We start from the raw sequence: 13,513 nt of genomic DNA, 5'->3' as shown, positions 1-13,513 counted from the left end.
CCAATGAGGGTCTCTGTCTCTATCTCCATCCATCGCCACATGAAGCTTCTATGGTGATATGCAAGTTATTCATCAGTATTAAGAATTTTTTAGTTGACACTTCTTGATTTTTTAAATTATATCAAATAGACATTTTTTTAATTTTTATCTCCAAATCATTCATATAAACAAACAAACCACACACATGTAAAAAATAAAATTAGATCACTGCCCCACATAATATGTATAATAAAATCTTGTATGAACAATCCAAATTATTTATCTTCAATAATCTTTTAAACTTTGTCACCTGCTTCATTCCCAGACTAGTAAAATACAGCCCTCGTGAGGAGCAAGCTTATCTCCAACTCAGGTTGCTTATGCTATTGTTCCCTCTGTCCAAAATGCTTTTCTATAAAATGCAGTAATGAAGGGTTTCCTTTACAAATCTAGGTCTCAGTATCTCCTTCAAAGTCCTTTCCTCAAAGGAATCTTCCTAGACAGCCAGCCCCATCACATTAAAGGCTTAAAATGTGAAAAACACTAGCAATTTAAAAATCTGAATTGTATTTCCTACTATTTTTACCTGAATGTGCGTGGACAGAATTTAACTAAGTGTATCATGAAGTTCTTTGTACCTATCTCATAAAATCCCTTATGAGGATGTTATATTTATCACAACTCCTTTTCAAGGAGTCTTCTGTGTTCATTTCCATTCATAGCCCTATTTTTGTTTAAGTATTTCTACCTCATGGTGTTGGGAGATTGTCTATTTGCTCTCTAAGGTATTCCGGCAAAGGTATCTCCCTCTTCAGCTGCCCCCTCCCTATCCTCTCCAAAGTATCTGATGTGAGGAGATGGCAGGGAAGGGCAATGCTCGAGATTCCATGGGCCCTTTAGTTTTCTCTCCTTTATTACATAAACGTATAAACTTCATGTTAGGTGGCTGAGTAATCGTTATACTCCTTTCAAAGAAATTATACTACAAAAAAGTTTACTTAAGTATGTAAAAAGTCATAAAAGAGAGTACAAAAGTAATGGCAGTATTTTTTTACAGAAAGAGAAAGGAGAATCATAATTTCAGTATGAAAGATCAGTAAATCAAAACTTGACATGGAAAATGGTCTTGAAGTGCATTATCAAGAGATAAATATCTTAAAGGTTCATCCTGTTTAACAAATATATTTCAGACCCTTCCAAAGAGTCCATAATGCATAGTGTGCATAGCACTGTGGGGATTGCTACATTTACATCATGGGGAGATAACCCCTGCTTTCAAGGAGCTCTGAGACTATCGCATGACGGACTCCTTTTGGCAGTGCCTCTTAAAGCTACTGTAGTAAAATATATATTGGACATGTGACTAAAATAACATTGATAAGATGAAAGTCAGAATATTTGCTTATTTTACTAAAATTCCACAAAGACCTTCTATTTTCTAAATGAGTCTAAAATAACTTCTTTTGATACTAGTGTCTACTATACTACTTTTAAAAAGCCAATTCTGTAAATATTTTTATTGAACATTTCTAATTTTTTTATTTCCCAAAAATTTTTAAATTTTTAAATATATCATTGTCCTGGTAATACAATTGAAAGTAACAAGGTTAGAATGAAGTAAGACATTTAAAAAGATCATGTTAATAATAATGAAATTTTATTTAATATTTCCAAACTTTATTTAGATAAACATGGACATACTTTATTTCATAGATAACCATTTTTAAATTATTTATTTTAGTTTTGGTATTATAATATAATTACATTATTATACCTTTGCTCATTCCAAACCCTTCTATAAACCCATGTTATTCTCCTTTAAATTCATGACTCTTTTTTTCATCAATTGTTGTTGTATGCATATATGCACAAATACATACTTATGTAGCACAAATCTAATTGGTCTTAATAATAAAAACCCAGAGTCAGATATTTGGGGGGGGGGCTGAAAGATCAGGGAAGCAAAGCAGTCAGCCACTAGTTCTTACCTCCATGAAATCCTCAGAACAAGGGGGCAAGTACCTGTCTCCATTAATTCTCAGACTGAATGCGCTGAGCTCCTGTTTCCTCTTGCCTTATATTGCTCTCTGCCCAGGCATATCCCTTTCTGCCTCTACCTTCATAGTGCTGGGATTAAAGGTGTGTGACTCCCAAGTACTGGGATTAAAGGGGTGTGTCAGCCGGGCGGTGGTGGTGCACGCCTTTAATCCCAGCACTCGGGAGGCAGAGGCAGGCGGATCTCTGAGTTCGAGGCCAGCCTGGTCTACAAGAGCTAGTTCCAGGACAGGCTCTAGAAACTACAGGGAAACCCTGTCTCGAAAAAAAAAAAATAATTAAAAAATAAAAATAAAGGTGTGTGTCACCACTGCCTGGCCTCTACAACTGATTAATAACTTAGCTCTGAACTCTGATCTTCAGCAAGCATTATTGGTTAGATCACACATGAAATATCACTGAATTTTGATATATTCCTAAATATAATCTGCTCAGTGTCTGTAATGTTAAATATATGTGTGTTTTCCGGACTGACCATTTGGTATTGGATAAGCAACTGCTGTACTCTTATCTGAGGGCTATTCCCTCATTATCGTAGTGGATAATAACAGATAATCAAAAAATAATATGCCTAGAAAACAAAATGGTAGACAGGTCTATGCAAAGAAAAGTTTATAAGGGAATACAGAACGCTGCCTCAGGCAGTGGTCAGGAGTCTACACCCAAAGCAAGAGCAACAGTTATATGGAGAGCTATAGAGAAAATCACCACCGCTAACTAGAATATACAGTACTTCACCAAAACCATTAATATATAAAACACAAATGACAAAGTGACAGTTTATTAACTGAATGACTTTTTTATAAAAAGGTTTGAAAGTTTTGCTGCAAACACCATGAGGGAAAAATGACTGTTCTAAGAAAATGTTTGTATCCAGGATAAATTTGATCCCTCTAATTTCTCTACCTTCTTTGCTTACCTCATTAAATTTCATTGTATTTATGTTGGAATCAAGCTAATTCAATAACAAAATGAGTAAATTAGGATCAAGTATCTTGAAATCGATCTAATGTCACATTAATTAGTTTATGTATTTTAAAATTTAAATCACACTTTCTAACACAGTCTTGATTTCTTCAAGATAAGCTCAGAGAGCTCATGCTAAAAGAACTGCAGCACCCTGATAATTTCATAGGAATATTTTCATTATATATAGATTAAAGTAAAGATGAGATTTCTATTCATAACTTCAAAAGAAGAATTAAATTCTCTTCAAAACTTCATCAAAACCAACACATTCATACTGAAGTCAGTGATTTCCAGGGTCTTTCTATCAGAGAATAATTAAATATGTAGGACACAACACTGACGTAGTGGGGAATTTCTTCTCAATGGTCTATCATGGAAATTGGAAGCGTGTGAGAGTCTCTACCATTCGAAGATCTGTGTTTGTCAACATCTTCTGCAACAAACTTTCCTTTACTTTCCAAGTATATTTTCATCATCTGTTAGTATGAAGAGAGAAGGAGTCTTCTAGATAAGACTTTTTTTATTTCATGTTTCTACCAGATACTGATTCACAAATATTAAACACATTTTTTTTTCTTTTGCAGAAGTCTAGTATTCCACCGCACAGGGGTTAGCAGGAATTTACAAGGTCACAACTGATTATCACATGTGTCTCAGGTTCCACATTTTTATCCAGTAAGCTTTGTGTCGCCTTTAGGATTATGGTCTTGTGGAAAGATAACCCTCAAGGCCAGGAGGCATTTTGTGCAGCCGTCTAATGTTACAGTGATGGCACCAGGCTATGAAAACCATCCTGCTTAGAAGGAGTTCATCTTTGTCGACATTTGGACCCATGTGCTCATCAGCTCCAGGCATCTTGCTCATAAATGTCTTGAATTCATAGCCCTAAACTAACATGTGTGATAACAGTTGCATATCAGAAATCATGGGATTTAGGCAGGGTCAGACACACAAAGAAACAATCTAACTCTGATAATTTACATCTTGGATTTCATTTTTTAAATTCAGATGCTCAATTTATAAAAAAAAAGTACAAATACTGACGTCCTAAGGAATTAAAATTGCACTTGCTTAGAGTTGGTACAGATTATTTTGAACATGAAACTAGAGGGAAGTGAGTCATCCATTCAAAGTAACTGACTTCAATTTTCAGAACAAGATTTCTGTAATTATTTCACTGTCAACAGAATAATGCAATTTATGAGAGAAATTTCACATGGCAATTTCTTTTTCATGTTTCCAAGTAAACGAAAAGAGACCAGTTATTATCATGGTATTTTCTCCTCAGATAAAGAATAAATGAGTAATGTTTTAAGGTGAAGAAGAACAGAGCGAAACAACCGAGGAATAACACATTTAAACTATACATTTGTCATATACTCTTGGCATTAAAAAGCAAAATATGAACATGTTTGTACTGGTAGAATGCTGTTAACATTGAAGCTAACCTACCATAATTTTACTGGTAACATCGCTTTATTACTATCAATAGCTTGTTTATAAATAGAAACGATTTTTATGTGCTGCAGATGTAATATTTTCATCCATCTGTTATCGACAAAAGTAAAGCTATCTCTAAATTAAACCAATAGTTAATTCTTGAAATAAGCACCTAACTAGATGAATAATACAATGGGATCAAGCTATTACATGAGGATCTTCTACTCCTTTAAAAAAATTGGATAGTTATGAATCACAGAGCTAAGGCCATTTGGTTAAAGGGAAGTTTGCTGGCCACCCTTTTCATCATACTCATGAAACATAGCAAAGAAAGGGAAAACTTGAAAAGGACATAAAACCTGCTGCTCACAAATTTTGATTGAGACTTGCTGTAGGTTAATAGTGAGTAAAAGGTATCACTTTCTGGAATGAAAAGAAAGGGAAGGATGTAACCTCTTCCTAGCTTCTAAGGAAAAGATCTGAAAGAGCAAGAGGGTGCAGCTATCACATGTGCATAATATCCCGCCCTTAAAAAGAGTCAGACCAAAGCAGAACCTGCAGTGCTCTTATTTTATTAGACTTTTAATCGCGTGTTTCCTGTAACTAGATTTTAATAGAAAAGAAAACAAATGATTTGGGTATTATTTTAAGACTGGAATTGTAATAATAATAATCAATTAATAAACTTCAGACTTCTTAGAGATGCCGTTAGCATAATATCAGCATGAAAGCTCTCTGCAGAGTTTCAGGTAGTCTACGATAATGACATTTCATTGTATGCCACCGATCTTGCACACTTTACCTTTGATTTAAAAGGAAACCTTGTCAGATAATTAACCTACATATAAAAATTTGTACAATAGGAAGGTCTTCTGAATTGCTAATGAGTCTTTTCTTTCCTTCTGCAGCAGCGCTGTGAGGCTGCTCTCTTTCATGTGAACTCTACCTTGCATAGTTTATTAGCATCCAACCCCTCATCTGTCACTGGGTCTTCAATAACAGCTTTTCTCGCTGTATTGCTTCAGCAAGACTCTGTAAGAAGAAAACAGCCGAACTACCAAAACTTGCTGGGAAGTTTTGCCGTCTAAATGCATGCTTCATCATATCCTGAGTACAGAAATTAGATGTTATTATTTTAGGAAAATCAATACAGTATATCCAGAAATGCCTGTCATTAGCCAAGAAACTTAGTGATAAAAAAAAAAAAATGAGACTCCTTTAAAAGCTCGATGACCATGTTTTATATTTAAAATGTTCAGAAGAAAACCAACCCTGATGATAAGAATCGTGTATCCAACTTAACTTTAATAGCATGTGATCTAGAATATTAATACACATAACTTATATCTCATCTTTGTTCTATAGTTTCAAAATTTTTCAGAACAAAATCGTTTAAATGAATTGTTCCTTATAATCAGACCCAACATTTTTAGCTCAGCACTTAAGATCCTGAACATTTAGTGGTGTCATATCTGTGGCAACTTACAATTCCGTATTTTAATGCTTAAGTCTTTTATCTTAGCCAAATGATGTACTACTTTCCCATTGGATATATACTTATTTCCATTTCCCTTCTACATGATCTTGCTAAGTTTCTTAACTTCTAAGATATGCAATAGGTCTATTAGCATTTAAGTGTCTCACTTTGTCCAGTATATTTTTGAAGTGTTTATTGTGGACATTTCAATTTATTACTTTTATTTTCCAGTGTTGAGGATGAGGAAAAGGGATGTAACTTCCTGATCATATCATTCAGAGTACTGTCTCTCCAACAAAACTTAAGCTCATTACCACACTTCTCCCTTCCCCTTCAACCCTCTCCTATGGTCCCCATGCTCCCAATTTACTCAGAGATCTTGTCTTTTTCTACTTCTCATGTAGATTAGATCCATGTATGTCTCTCTTAGGGTCCTCATTGTTGGCCTGGTTCTCAGCTATTGGGATTTGTAGGCTGGTTTTCTTTGCTTTATATTTAAAAACACCGTATGAGTAAGTATATATGATATTTGTCTTTCTGGGTCTGGGTTACCTCACTCAATATGATGTTTTCTAGCTCCATCCATTTGCCTACAAAGTTCAAGATGTCATTTTTTCTGCTGTGTAGTAATCCATTGTGTAAATTTACCACATTTCCTTTTCCATTCTTTAGTCAAGGGGCATTTAGGTTGTTTCAGTGTTCTGGCTATGACAAACAATGCTGCTATGAACATAGTTGAATACACATCCTTGTGGCACTATTGAGCATCCTTTAGATATATACCCAAAAGTGGTGTTGCTGGGTCTTGAAGAAGGTTGTTTCCTAATTTTCTGAGAAATCGCCATACTGATATACAAAGGGGCTGTACCAGCTTGCACTTCTACCAGCAATGCAGGAGTGTTCCCTTTACCTCACAACCTCTCCAGCATAAGTTGTCATCAGTATTTTTGATCTTGGGTATTCTTACAGGTGTAAGATGGAATCTCAGAGTTGTTTTGATTTGCATTTCTCTGATGACTAAGGCTGTTGAACATTTTCTTAAGTGTCTTTTAGTCATTTTAGATTCCTCTGCTGCAAGTACTCTGTTTAGGTCTGTACTCCAATTTTTATTGGATTATTTTCTTTTGAGTATCATTTCAAGTAGATAAAACTGCATTATCTTCTAAAAGTATGTAGATGATTCTGAGTCTGTTGTTGCTGTTTTTTTTATTATTCTTGGTATTTTGTTCTTGAGTAGTTTTAAAAACACATATGAAATATACAAGTAAGAAGTCTTGACTTGTATCACAGTGTTAAGTGATTAATATATATAACTTAAACATGGCTTTATTTTATAGCATTACCTAACAAGAAATAGTGTTATCTTCAGTATGTATCTTATATTATTCCAAAAGAAAATGATATCAAATATTTGGATCTCAGTATGAATGACAACAATGTTTTGAGGTAAAACAATAAAATCATTTGAAGGGTTTAGGAGATCCTCATTAGTGTATATTTGATTTGCAAACATAAAGATCTATGTGTGAGCCTCCTAAACCAGAAACTACCCCCACCCCAAAAAAATAAAGTGTCAGAAATGGTGGCATGCATTCTAATCACAGCACTCTGGGAGCAGAGACAGGAAGATTCCTGTCTGGCCACTTTATGTATCCACTTGGCTAGCGCCATGAATGACCCTGTGCGAAACCCTGTCTCAAAACAAAGATAGACAGAGCCTGACAAATGACACCCAAGGTTATTCTATGGCCTCACATTTACACATAGGCACAGAAAGTGATCTAATTGACACACCCCTCAAGTATGGCTCTAGACATCAGGAATATTTGATTGTTTTGTGCTGTTTCTGAGCTTCACGGACAATGCACATAACAATTCTTGGGTTGTGAACATTATAGGAACAGTCTGAGCCCACCAAAACTCCAAATCCCTTATAATCCCAGGCTTCACCCAACACTTCTACATTCCACTGTATAAAGTAAATCATGTGATCAAACCCAGAGTCATTTCAGGAATGTGCGTGCATTGTTCTAGAGAGTAGGGAGAATTAAAATGTTAACTGAATATGTGACTGCCACAGTTACCAGTTAGTATCTTACACATGAAAGTCATTTTCCCAGCTATAGAGCATGGTCACCTTTATCTATGATGGGTTGATTTGCATGATCTGTAAGATTTTGCTAGTTTTATATTATAGTGAAGTCTACACCATTTTCATCAGAGTTAATTGTTTGTCAAACACTTACATCTGCAAGTCATTTCCCTAGATGGACTGTAAATTGCTATTGAGCCCCCCTTTCTCTCTCTCGCTCACTCTCTCTTCTTCTTTCTTTCTCTCTCACTCACTGTGTGTGTGCATGTGCACATGTATGTGATAAAACACCAAAGAGGTCATGAATGGGAGAAAGAAATTTTGAGGGTGGGGCGGAAAGGATGACAGAACTCGTGTGACATGAACGCAGAGGAAAAGACTATCTAGGAGAAAGAAGAGAGCCAGTCCCAAATTTGGGAACATATGAAAGAGAGGGGGGAGAAGAAATGACCAACTGAGAACTATGTTTAATCACACAAGTATATGAAAACGTCATCATTAAACCTATCGTTGTATATATTAGCTTAAAATTCTTTTTATTATTACTATTTTATTAATAATATTATTATCATTTTGTATCGCAAAAGTGTAAATCTAGCTCACGTCATCCACAGATGACCACACAGAATAGAGAGTGTTGACAATTACACTTCCATAATATAATGTTTTTAAATATGCTGAGAAATGTTTGTGATTCTCTGATCTTCATCCATAGTTAGAGAGGTAACTGGAGAGATATCAGTAAACTCACTGTGTAGCTAGAGAAAGTGAAGCTCAGGAGTCAAGCTAATTCAAGAAGGGAGGGGGGAGTAACTAGATCCCAGACTTCTCTTGCTCTGTATTTTTTCTTGACCTTTTGCACCACAGCATGATGCTGTCAAATGTGGAGTGAGAATAACCTATTACAAAATACCTATCCCTTAACAATCTTGACATTTATGCTAAGTATAAAAATTACAAAGCTGTTACCAGATAAAATTTGGTTTATACAATTCAAAAGTAGGGGAAAAGAAACATCTCTTCCAGAAAAACATTTGGTTAGCAAAAAACAATTGAATTCTACAGAGAATTCAACTGAAAAATTAAAGTGTGACAGCTGATTAATTAGTGGTTTTGAATAAAATTAGAGGTGAAAATAGAAATAAATTATTTAGTAGAAGCAGTCTGAGATTCAGTATTTCAATCCAAGAACTCGCACATAAAAAGGAACAAAGAATATAGAAATCAAACCACAGTAACAGCCTGCTTTGATAAGAATAGGAGGAATACTGTATGTAAAGTATCACTAAGAAGTCAAATCAGCTGGGAACAATTCACATAGGAAAGCACACACACATACAGAGAGAGAGAGAGAGAGAGAGAGAGAGAGAGAGAGAGAGAGAGAGAGAGAGAGAGAGGAAGAGAGGAGACAGAGATGACATGGAAAGAAACAGACAGAGATACAGAGACAGAGAAACAGAGAGCACCAAAATTTAACAGTACAAAACTGAATAGTTTTTTTTAATTTATTTTTTAGTTAAAATATTTTTCATACAGCTGGGTGGTGTTTGTGCACATCTGAATCCTAGCACTGGGCTGGCAGAGACAGGCGGATCTCTGAGTCCGAGGACAGCCTCATCTACAGATCTACAGAGTGAGTTCCAGGACAGTCGTGGCTAAGAAAAAGAAAGCCTGTCTCAAAAAAAAAAATCATACAAAGTATTTCTATCATGTTTTTCTCTCACCCAACTACATGAAGATCCTCTCTATACTTCCAACTTCATGTTCTCTTCCTCTCTCGAAACAAAAACAAAAACAGCCCCACAAAACAACCATCAAAGAACACAAGCAAACAGGAATAAGATAGAGAAAAATGCCTCATGACAAAACAAAATGAAACAGAACACACACATAAAACATACAAACAAACACGGAACTCATTTTGTGTTGAGCAATTACTCCTGAGCATGGGGTCTGCCCTGGAGTGTGGTAGATGCACTTCGGGAAACTTTGGGAGAATACCAATTTTCTCCTTGACAGATGGTATCAATTGTATTTTTAATTGTAAATAACTTCTTGTTTACGTGTAGGACCCCATCTCCACTTTTGCCTCATACCCACCTGACTTGGGTCTGTAGGTTCTGTGCATGCTGCCACACTCTATGTGAGTTCATATGTACATCAATCCTGGAGAGTTTTAAGGAAATCCTTGCCTAGGGACCAAAGCAGGCACCAAGGAAGCAGCACTGGTGTGCTCTCCTTCTTTTCTTCTCTCTGTCTCTGTCTCTGTCTCTGTCTCTGTCTCTGTGTGTGGTTGTGTGTGTGTGTGTGTGTGTGTGTGTGTGTGTGTGTTATGTGTGTGGAGAGAAAGAGATGTTAAATGTGTTAAATATGTGCCCTAAACACGTGGGGAACCGTCACTATTTTTATCTGTAGTAGAAAAATGATGAGAGAGAGAGAGAGAGAGAGAGAGAGAGAGAGAGAGAGAGAGAGAGAGAGAGAGAGAGAGAGAGAGAGAACTGATCGTATAGACAGATTACTTGGTATGGGAGAAGTAGCTGTAGCTTTTGGGAATGCTTAATTGCACGAACAAAGAAAAGCATCAAATCTATCCTTCTCTCCTTCCAGTTAAGCAACACTTAACTTGTTAGGTAAACTCTGCTGAACAACTACATTCAAATGGCTATGTCCTCTGTTGACATATTTGGATTCTCAAATTTTAAATATTTAAAATTGTTCCAAGTTCATCTTCTCTAATGTGCTAGCAAGAACATATCACACAAAATAAAGTTCAGAGGACACTAAAGAAATCTGCAACATACACCCAGCCCAGGTCTACCAAGAAAGACAGTGTATTCCCCCCTAAACAGTTTCTGGATGTTCCTAAAGACCATTTCTCTTCATTAGTAGACAGTGAAGAATTGCAAAGACTGTAGTGATATGATGTGACAGTAGACTCAATGAAGACAATGAACATAAACTTTGAAAACTACAGCTAATGAAAATAGAAATGACATAGGTGGTGATGTCTTTTTTAAAAGTACAGTTTTGTTATTGTATAGAGGTTCTACGATGGTATTTCTGTTCATTACTCAATTAGATCCCCAAAGACTCCTAAAAGTCATTTTATATTTGAATAACTGTGTAAGTAGGAACATTATTTAAATACCCTTGCTGTTTCTACAAAGATATTTGGCAAAGTTTGATTATTTGTGCAATGTTATATTCTGTCAAGAAATTATTGGAGAAAAGCTGTTAAATTTTTAATTTCTGCCAGAACACTTTAGGTGTCAGAATAATGAACTTTTAAATACTCTGGCAACAGATTAAATAGCATCTTTAAATATGGTTTGACATTTACTTGAAAGAGTTGTGTATTTTCTTCTATTTGATTAAATTATGGCTGTCACCATATAAAGATGAAATGAGTATTTTTTTAAGATGACAGATACAATAAGTATAAGGTTGGCTCTGTCCACTGACAACCATGCTTTTTTTAACAAGATAATTTCTCAGTTATCTTACAAATTTACAATTACCTTACAAATGTTTGCTATATATTTTGCTTAAATATCCAATTATATAATTTTTTTCCTTTCAAACAACCATGATGCAGATCATATGTGTTTTTGCCATGAAATTAGTTAATGTTGAAATTTAGTAAGGATTAACTTAGGTTTTTGTATTTTCTTCTAAATTCCTTACAAGGGAATATCTTTGCTCATTATTTTCTATCCAATGCTCTCCTGTACATTTTTATTTTAACATGAATCAGATGAGCTTATTTTAATTCTGGAAGTATGTCATGTATAAAAAATCTATAAAAACAGAGTCAAGGGAAATTTTTCATGTTTTAACTTAAAGAAAATGAAGAGCCCTTAAAAAGTATTACAATGAGCAGCATCATGTGCTCAGATAGCACAGCTACTTAAACTTGGGAACATGAAGTGGAAATGATGCATAATATAGGCAGGACTTGCACAGCAATGACAAACCCCCAGACCTGTATGAGTCACCTTGCGATGTCTGAGAACATTAGTGATCTTCATGTCCAAACCTGCTTGACAATGCCATACACACTTGTCATTAACTTCTGACAATGCTCTTAATTTTTCTAATCACTTGGATTAAATGGGATACTTTACAAATATCCACTTACCCATTTTCTCTAGTGGTCTACTCAATACATCCAAGTTCCTTTTACAAATTTCTCTTATGACTCCAATGAGAATGACAGCCCTAAGTTGATCTCCAAGAAGCATAGAATTTCTATAAAGGACTTGGAGTAGTCTCAGCAGCAGAATCAGCAGCACTAGCTTCCCTCTTGGTGGGTCTTAGGACTGAAAAGTGGATATTACTTCCCTTTCTGTGACTTCTCCATTGATCTGTAATGAAAAATTAATAGCTACATTTCTGGCCTCTGAGTAGTATCTTCTTCATAGCTGTAAGTTCAAATTGTACCCCATCCTCTTGTCTGCCAATATTTTGCTTGAGTATGGTCCACTGAAAACATTGACCTATCATTATATCTTACCTTGTGTTCTATCTTAGGACCTTTCTACCATTTTCTAATCATCAACCTGGATCTACCTTAACCTATAAGACATCAAGACTCTTTCCATATAACAGCTTTTCTTTCTACATTTAAGTTCTAGATCCACAAACAAGTTCGCTTTTGGATTCCTATTCAATCATTCATTCATTCAGTCATTTATCATAATTTGAGTGTTTGTTGATTATCTGTATCCTAACTATATTTTATATAAACATGACATAAGCTAGACTTATCCAAGAGGAGAGAACCTCAATTGAGAAAATGTCTTCATTAGATCAGGCTATAAACAAGACTGGAAAGACATTTAAACTGAACTCACAGAGATCTGCCTACTTCTGTGTTCTGTGTGCTGAGATTAAAGACATGTGCCACCACCCTCCCAGTTATAAGGCATTTTCTTAATTATTGACAAATGTGGGAAGACCCAGCACATTGTGGGTATCACAACCCCTGGGAAGGTGATGGGGTCCTATAATAAGTAGGTTGAGAAAGCCATTAGGAGCAAGCCAATAAACAGCACTCCTTTATGACTACTGGATCAGTTCCTGTTTCCAGGTTCCCACCGTGTCTGAATTACCACCTTGGATTCCCTGATTGGACTATATTAAAAATGTATAAGCCAGGTCTCTGGGAGCTTGGGGTACACTCAGGAATATTGAGAGACCCTGTCTCAAAAAAAAGAAAGAAAGGGGAAAAGGAAGGAAGGAAGGAAGGAAGGAAGGAAGGAAGGAAGGAAGGAAGGAAGGAAGTGTTGACAGAGGTTTCTGTGCTGCCCATTCCACAGCCATTTAACCTCAAATAAACACACAGAGGTCTGCATTAATTATAAACTGGTTGGCTTATTAGCTCAAACTTCTTATTAACTCTTACAGCCTACATTAAACCATAATTCTTATCTGTGTTAACCACGTGGCTTGGTACCTTTTATCAGTGAAGCATTTTCATCTTGCCTCCTCTGTATCTGGGT

This window comes from Arvicola amphibius, chromosome 10, assembly GCF_903992535.2.
Source record: "Arvicola amphibius chromosome 10, mArvAmp1.2, whole genome shotgun sequence".
Lineage (NCBI taxonomy): Eukaryota > Metazoa > Chordata > Mammalia > Rodentia > Cricetidae > Arvicola > Arvicola amphibius.
Note: the sequence above shows the minus strand (reverse complement) of the source record.